Source organism: Triticum urartu, chromosome 7 (genome assembly GCF_003073215.2).
Source record: "Triticum urartu cultivar G1812 chromosome 7, Tu2.1, whole genome shotgun sequence".
Classification (NCBI taxonomy): Eukaryota; Viridiplantae; Streptophyta; class Magnoliopsida; order Poales; family Poaceae; genus Triticum; species Triticum urartu.
The window spans coordinates 699,502,425-699,511,502 of record NC_053028.1 but is presented as its reverse complement, the minus strand read 5'-3'; the positions used below and the strand labels follow the sequence as shown (position 1 = coordinate 699,511,502).

The window sequence follows — 9,078 nt, the reverse complement described above, 5'->3', positions numbered from 1 at the left end:
TTACTAAAAATAAACTACTTCTATAGTAAAATAAAGTAGTTTTATTAAATCAACTAGTTTAACTACTAAGCACTTACTATAAATAAAATAAAGTATTACTTACTCAAAATAAACTAGTTTAACTAGTTCTATTATTTTTCTAACTAATTCTATTAAACACTTACTAAAAACATCTAATTCAACTAATCTAAAATGCACACTAACCTAACATCTAATGCACTAACCTATATCATAGAATGTTCAAAAAAAAGTAGTATTGCTTAGTTTTTTTAAAAGAAATGTTCAAATAGAAAATTTAGTAAAAAATACATATATGGAAAAAAATGAAAAAAGAGAGCCGGGGCAACGGCGGATCACAGCGGGGCCGGCCGGCGAGGGCGTCGGTGGGGGCAGGCGACTGCGACGGCGTGCGGGTGCGCGCGGGCCGGGGGCAGGGGCACGAGCGACGGCGACGGCGACGGCGTGGGCGGCGGACGGCGACGGCGCGGGCGGTGAATGGCGTCGGCGTGGGCGGCAGGCGTCGGACGACATCGGCGTGGGCTCCGGGGCGGGGGCGACGGCGTCCGGCAGCCTGGCGGCGTCGAGGAGGTCTTACGCGCGCGTCGTCGGGGGCAACTGCTAGACGGAAACTGAAATTTTCTATGTGGTTGCTATATATACATGAAGCATTGGTCCCTGTTCGTGGCAGCAACCGGGACCAATGCCGCCCTTTAGTCCCGGTTGGTGCCACCAACCGCGATCAAAGGTCTCTTTTCAGCAGCCCAAAGGGTGGAAAACAGAGACCTTTGGTCCCGGTTGGTGCCACCAACCGGGACCAATGCCCCCCTTTAGTCCCGATTGGTGCCACAAACCGGGACCAAAGGGGGGGATTGGTCCCGGTTCATGGCACCAACCGAGACCAATGGCCTGCGCCTGCCAAAGCCGCGGTGCGGTGGGATGTTTAGTCCCACCTCGCTAGCTGAGGAGCTGCCGCACCTGTTTATAAGCGCCGCCCTGCCGTCTCTCTCGATCTCCTTTGAATTGCAGGCCTGTGGGCCTAATCTCATACTGCTATGCCTGTGGGTCTGCTGGGCCTTCTGCGGGCCTAAATCCTGGCCCAACTAGCTGGGTTCCTAATCGTATTCAGGCCGTGGTGGCCCAGTAGGTGGCATTTTTTATTTTTTCCCAATTTTTTGTTTTCTTTTTTTCTGTTGCTGTTTTTATTTATTTTATTTTATTTTATTAAGGTTTATTTTAATTTGTTTTGTTTCTACTTATTTATTAAAGTTTATTTTGTTTCTACTTATTTTATTTTTGCTTATTTATTTATTTTATGAAAAATTGCTTATAATGTTTTGAGCAGCAAATACTTTGATAATTTTAGTTGCATAAATTTTATATAATTTCAGTTTCAATAATACTTTTTCTATTAGAGTTTCATTAAAGTTTTCTAGTTCATTCTTTTTTCTATTAGAGTTTCATTAAAGTTTGTAGTTCATTCTTTTAGTTTATTATTTTTTATTAGAGTTTCATAAAAGTTTTCCAAATCATTCTTTTTCATATTAGTTCATCATTTGAGCTAAATGACCCTGAAAATCAAAAGCACTTCAGATGAACTCTGAAGAGGTTGAAAGTTGGCATGGTATCATCATTTCACCCACATAGCATGTGCTAAAAAGTTGAGAGGGTTACGGCAAAATCTGGATGCACTTCGTGTACAAAACGGACAATCTCTTTCGAAGTATCAGGATTTCTGAAGAAAACTCATCAGTTACAAAGGGATTTTATTTTTTAAAACTTATTTGAACTGCAGAATTTTGTGTGTTCAAAATGCACCATTCAAAGGCACATCATCAATTTTCAACCCTTTCTGACTTTATTTGTTATTTTTCATGTATTTACTGATTTTTTTGAGCTATATGACCCTGAAATTCAAAAGCACTTCAAATGAACTCTGAAAAGGTTAAAACTTGGCATGGTATCATCATTTCACCCACATAGCATGTGATAAAAAGTTGAGAGGGTTACGGCAAAAACTAGATGCACTTCGTGCACAAAACGGACAATCTCTTTCGAAGTATCAGGGTTTGGGACGAAAACTCATCTGTTACAAAGGTTTTCATTTTAGTTGCATAAATTTTATCTAATTTAAGTTGCATAAATTTTATTTTTTATTGATTCTTTTTAGTTGATTCCTTTTCCTATTAGAGTTTTATTAAAGCTTTTTAGTTGATTGTTTTTTCTATTGTAGAATATTATAGTTTTGTTTGGAAAAAAACACCTTTGGTCCCGGTCCCAGACACCAACCGGGACTAATGGTGAACGAGGACCAATGGTCTCAGACGAACCCGGACCAATGGCCCCCGAGGCCCGGCCCGCCCCCTGGCCTCATGAACCAGGACCTATGCCCCCATTGGTCCCGGTTCGTGTGTGAACCGAGATTAATGGGCTTGCCCTGCCTGGACCAAAGCCCTATTTTCTACTAGTGGCCGAACACTATTCACATGATACATATCATAATGCATATACCAGAAGCACATGTGTCATCAAATACAACATTATTGCCCATGCATTTCTACAAATCTAAATACTCGTCCCACGACCACCATATGTTGTGGTCTCTCTTTTTGCTACCTTGGATCTGTTCTGCAAAAAGTAGTAGATTAGACATGGTTGGAAACATACAATTGATTTCTGTTTTTCTATATTGGAAGCGAAACCACTAAATATTATCGAAGATTAAGTAAAACAAGTGCTCTTCAATAATTGCATTGTTACAATCCCTTTCCTTCATTGTGACTATCCTTGGCGAAGAAGATCACGACTTTGTCACTGGCTCCATCGACTACAATGGAGATTCCAAGGATCCTCACCTTAGGGGTGATGGTTTTAGTAGATTTCTACCTGAACCATGATAACTCCTGAGTTTCATCAGATCATAAAGCAAGCAGTTTGCTGCATACTTTGCCGGATGATTTTAGAATTATTTTTTTACATGTTAGTGTTATTTTGGAACAGCTTTACAGATTTTATCATGCATAAATAGGTAGTTGTAGTACTGTAGTTCGTAAATACCGGACTCTAAGAGTTTTCACAACTCTGCTTTTTTTAGACGTTTAAGGTAAAAATAGACAATGATGTTTCGTATAAAAATAAATATCATGCAAACCCATTTCTTTGTCATCCTATGTCTGCACAAAAAAATATAATAAGGATAACATTATTATAGAGCTTAGAGATCAATAAATAGTATGATCTGAATTTACAAAAGAACTATGTGCTCAAATATGTTTGCTTACTGACGATAGGATCTGGGGTTCGCATGCTTCCTGTACCTGCATTAGTCTTGGGTATTCAACGGTCAACAAATACGACAATTCTTGGACGAAGTTGCATTGCTATCCATCTGATTGGAGGAGGCTATATGAGATGATGGTCGGGAACTTGGAAGTGCGTTCAGGTCACATTCTGGAACAAAACTGCAATGTTATATAAACATAGTACTAATAAATGTTCAACATTGTATGCTCATGATCGCAGAATGGACGGTTTCCCAAGGAAAAACTAGACAAGGTACATAGATCAGACTGTGTCTAAAATATGATGTTTCTGCTACACTGCATCAACTTGTTATAGAAAACGACATGTTGAAATCCATGGGAGAGGATGAGGCACATGCATACCTTGCTGCCTTGCCGGTGCGCAAGCAATTGTAAGCGTAGTTCACATCCATCCAGTACTATTGGTTCCCGATCTAGAGGGCCCTGACCTGCAACCAACGGACACCTGCACCGCGGCCGTAGTAGTATGTGGCCTGAGAAACGGCAGCAGCTGGCCCGACATCTGCAGAGGGCGTGGCGCTCGCTGCTGCGGCGATGGATGGTGCCCCAAAGCAGCGGTGTCGGACAATGGTGAGATGGGAAGGGGAGATGGGAAGAGGGGGGTCGTGATCTGGATGGAAAGAGAGGGGAGGATAAATCGGCTGGCTTTTTCATCTGTATGGGTAGATGGAAGTAGGGAGGACGTCCCGAGAGATTTTGGGAAGGGGAGCAGGAAATTTCAGCAGCAATAATGGTGATTTCTCGCTGTGCTGGTGCGCGAGCGATGCTGATAAGGAAAGTTGATTGCTGCCCGTGATTGCCCTGAATTAATTCCGTATGTATTACCAAATAAGAGATTGATTGCCAAATTATTCCCAATGATTGATGGGGAGGAGCCCGGGAGGAAAGAAAATCTCTGGAGAGGTGCGAGGGGATGGACGAATGGGTGGACGTAAACGGGAGAGGGAACGCTACGTTTTTTAAAAGTAGTAGTATAATAAATATAATATATACTAAATATGATAACTTTCTGTCCCCACTCAATCCTAAAAAGGAAAAAGGGACAAGACAACCCCCACCGCACAGAAAACACCAGGTCCCCAACACCCCACTCCACTACTGAACTCACGTGATTCTGCCCCCACCTTTTCTCCTCCTCGTTCCTGGTCTCACCAATCACCCACACACACCAACCCATCTCCTGCTGCTTCGCCCACCATCTTCTTACCCTCAAAAGAAGCAACTACGAACACGCCGTGGGAGCCTTCCCTATCTCAGAAGCTGCCAGGGAAGATTTGTCAAGGTGAAGACCAAGAAGATATGATCTATGTAGTTTTTGAGAGGGGGGGGGGAGGGAGAGAGAAGGAAGGTAGTGGGAATTACCAGGGTGCTGTAGATCTTCAACTTGAAAAAAGGAGGAACCAAGGTGACATGTTCCTCTTCTTCTTCATCTTGAATTCAACTTCTCCAATTCATCTTCATGTTGACTGCAACTGCCCCACAAATGGTTCAGCCAAACTTGTGGAAAAACACACATAAAACCCCGGGAACACAAACATAGAATTTCATATTGTGTGACTTTTTTTTTTGGTTGCGACCAACTAGTTCAGGTAACCCAGCCAACTTTTGTTTCATATTGTGCAACACACACACACACACAGAGGAAACCAATGAGCATCCTGCTGTAAAAAAGAAGAAAATGTAACATATATAGGCCATATGTTCTAGTTTGTTGCACCTAGTCTACTAGATATATCTATAATACAGTAATATTTTAGTTCAAAAGGCAAACAATGGCTAAAAAACTTAAAAGGACAAAGTAGGAGATTGCTTATTGGTGATCACTTCCTCTGTGCAAAAATTGTTTGTTAGAAGCTCATCCATCCAGCTCCTGGTTGCTAGACAAAAACAAAACAAAAATAAGATGTGTTACTGCTTGTAAGATCGTTGATGCATGAAAAAACAAAAAACTTCATGAGAAAACATGGGACCCCATGTTGTATGTCATCTCGGTCAAAATTGGCAGAATACCCTATGTGGAACTACGGAAAAACATAAAAAATGTATGTAGCGGCAAACCTGACAACATATTGGAACTAGATAGATTTGTGGTGTGCAACTTATGGCTTTCTTCTGTGCAACTTAAAAAAGAATTGTGCAACTGACTTAACTAGTTTGGATGTTTGACTTGAATAAATATACTTTCAGATTTGTGTCTATTGTGTGCCAGCTGGAATAGAACTTGTGTGAAAAGCTTGAATATGGAAGAAGAAGAAGAAATGTAATACAACAGCAAAAAAACATCATGTGTTTTATTTGTGCAATCTGTGGGTGCGTCTATGCAACTAATTAGACCCATGTGTGCAACTGAGAGAATTTATTTGGATGTTTAGTTTGATAAAAAAAAGGTGCTGCCAAAATTTGATTTGTTTATTTCAAACTCATGCTGATTTGTTTGTTTGTTCGCTCTTCCACTACCTTTGAGAGAAAAATGTATAAGCCTCTATGCAACTACCATGGGTTGTTGTGCCAGACTGGTATGCCTAGTTGTAAAACTGCCAAAACAAACATGTGCCAGTTAAAAAAGGAGATGTATTCAAAAACAAAAGAAGGGGAGCAAAAAGGTCTACTCACTTGTAGCTTGACAAACACACCATGCCCCTTCAAGTCCATCTTAATGACTGTGGCGATTAGATTGCTATTCCATGACATTGGTTGGATGGGGAAAATTACTTACACACACCTCTAATTGAAATAATTAAGAAAAGAAATTTTTTAGGTCTGTCTAATTGAAATAGTGAATTTTAAAAGATGACAACTGATATCAGGTTCATGTGCAACTATGCCTTATATGGATGCCAACTACTTAAGGTTCATGTGCAACTACGAACTGTAGGGGTGCCAACTTGAATCAGTTTCGTGTATGAAAGAAACTTGCATGATATATGGAGCCAACTACTATGAGGTTCATGTGCAACTACAACTGCTAGAGATGCCAACAAAAAATGTGACTATGAAAAAACAAGATAATTAAACTGCCAACTAAGTATGGCCGTATTGTGCAACTTCCTCATACTCTTAACCAGGTAGGGATGCTACAATGGCCACTAGTACTACAAAATGACCAAATTGGATAAACTGCGGAAACTGAAATTGGATGTCATGCCTCTCTCTTACAGATGCCCTGCTGTTTCAAGCACTAGTTATGCAAGCCTACTACTGATACAAAATCATGTACAGAAAAATTCGAAAAAGAAATTGAAATATTGGCAATGGCTTGTGTGAATTACCCATAAACAACCTCTGGTATGCAACTTCTACATAATTTAACAACGATCACTAGAGGAATTTAGTTATAGCCATGAAAAACGAGAACCAAATCATGTAGCATAAAACAAAATGCAAAAAATCATCATTGGCAGCAGGCATATCATATAATCGCCAAAATTTCATTGATTATTCAGTTAACAATGAAAGCAAACCAACTGAGCATCCGTGTGGTATGCTACTACAAAAACAGTGTGTGCAATTTGACAGTAATGCAAGCCAACAGAGCATACATGTATGTGCCAAAAATACACCCCATACTGAACATGCTTTGTGCAGTGTAGTCGACTACCTGAAGGTTCCTGTGCAACTAAAGAACCTGACTAGCCAACTATGTACTCCTCTGCGTGCAACTTCACCGGAGCTGTCTAAAAAACATCTAAAATTGGACAACTTATGCAATGCAGTCAATCCCCTGACAACTAGCACTTCGCCGGAATCCCGTGCAAACACAAAAATGGAACATCGCCCACCCACTATGACTTACTCCTGCAGCAGCCCCGAGCAACCGTTGTTGCCGCGTGTGGTTCCTCACTGTCATCGCCACGCGCTGCAGCAACTTTCCATCCTCCCATCGCCTCCTCTGCATCCTATCATAGCGCCCGACAATAGCTCTACATCCTCATGCCATTCCAACTTATCATATGTGTGTGCAACTAGTCCTGCCAACTAAACATCAATGTGTGTGCAACTAGACTACATTGCAGGCCAACTAAGCATATGTGTGTGTGCAACTAGTCCTGCCAACTAAACTGTGTGTGCAACTAGACTACATTGCAGGCCAACTGAGCATATGTGTGTGCAACTAGTATTGTCAACTAAACATCAATGCATGTCAAACTAGAATACATTGCATGCCAATTGAGAATATGTGTGTGCAACCAATCCTGTCAGTTAATCATCAATGTGTGTGTGTAACTAGACTACATTGCAGGCCAACTGAGCATATGTGTGTGCAACTAGTCCTACCAACTAAACATGAATGCGTGTGCGACTAGACTACATTGCAGGCCAACTGAGTATATGTGTCTGCAAAAACACCTAGAGTGCATTCAACTTTGAGACAACATTCAGGATAAATTGATGCAGGATACTGCTATGTCCCAATTCAACAATTCCGAAACAAACTGATAATCATAATTGTCTATCTACTATTGCCTACGAAAAATGCCCCAGTGATTCAAACACAGTGTCCATAATTGCCTCTCAATCCTTTCTACAATTCCCAGTACACGGCCGAACTACCCAACAAATTTGATGGTGAAAATTTTCTCTTGTGTACCAATCCCCCTTGCTCTCCCCACGTCTTCTCCACACCTCCCCGTTGAATCATCTCCCGGACAATGGAAGCAACACACATGGCTACACCGATACTCAAGTGAAGGAGAGAACCACATGAACAAGTAGTTCGAAAGGGGGAAAACCTTGCGACTTCCAGTCTTGCACGCTGCCGATGAAGAACCAGTTAGCCCCTGCACCACGTGGAGTCTCCTCTCACACGCCGCGGTCACACAAGCTCCCGTCGCACCACCGCCTCCTGCTACATGAGGGTCGCGTGAGCTATCAATGTCAAGCGACTTATCTCCCTCACCATGGGGGCGCCCTCCAACAACGAGCGAAGTCTTGATCCTCCCTCGCCGTACTTGCAGATGCTGAGCTGCTCAGCTCCGTTAGCTCGTACATGCTGCATAGCCTGCGGGTGGAGGCTGCTGGTGTGATTGCATGCATCTAGTTTAGTCTCCCTGCACATCTCGTGTTCTGCTCGGTTGCAAGCTCTTGCCATATCCGGTCGCCTGATGCACGTTGTATGGTCTGATCAACCGCAAGGCGTGTCTATGCAGAATTTCATGAAGATTGTTGTTAAGTATACCATGCTCCTCCACCAATCAAACAACGGGCCGTCGCAGCGTCGTCCCGTCGGGCTGCAATGCCGTTGTCCCGTGTTTCTTCCAATAGCTGCACTGACCTGTGCATTACCATTTTTCACCTCGAGTGTTGGTGTAAAATTTGTCGGTGCATCCAAACCGCGTGATATGATACGCTCTATCACACGTAAGCCTACTTATATCTTTCTCAAAACAGCAACCATACCTACCTATTATAGCATTTTTGAGATATATTGCCATGCAACTTACAGTGTTACGTTTTCATGAGAGCAACTCCATGAACAACAACACCACCGCACCAGAGTTGTTAGACCAAACCATGGAATGGAGCACCTCCTCCTCCAACTCTCCTCTACCACCACCAAACCATGGAGCACCTTGATCTAGGAATTCATGGAGGGCCTTCTACATTGGGACTTCTCGCCTGGCCTTGCGGTCGCGGCTCAGGTGCGTCGACGTTTTGGATCTTCTGTTCATTTCTCCCCCGATGGACCGACCAAGGAGTTTTTCTTGGTTGTGTACTTTTCGTCGGCCTCCTTCTCTTTGTCTGAAGAATCAGTGGCCAT

The 9,078-nt window shown here is 42.4% G+C and overlaps 1 long non-coding RNA gene across 1 annotated transcript; it reads right to left on the bottom strand.

Annotated features, from left to right (window-relative positions):
• Positions 1 to 4,910: 4,910 nt before the first annotated feature.
• On the bottom strand, positions 4,911 to 8,292 carry LOC125520942. The gene is made up of 2 exons (XR_007288921.1): positions 5,934 to 8,292; positions 4,911 to 5,190 (listed from the first exon to the last, which is right to left on the bottom strand). It is a non-coding gene; the product is annotated as an uncharacterized LOC125520942 (long non-coding RNA).
• Positions 8,293 to 9,078: the final 786 nt, after the last annotated feature.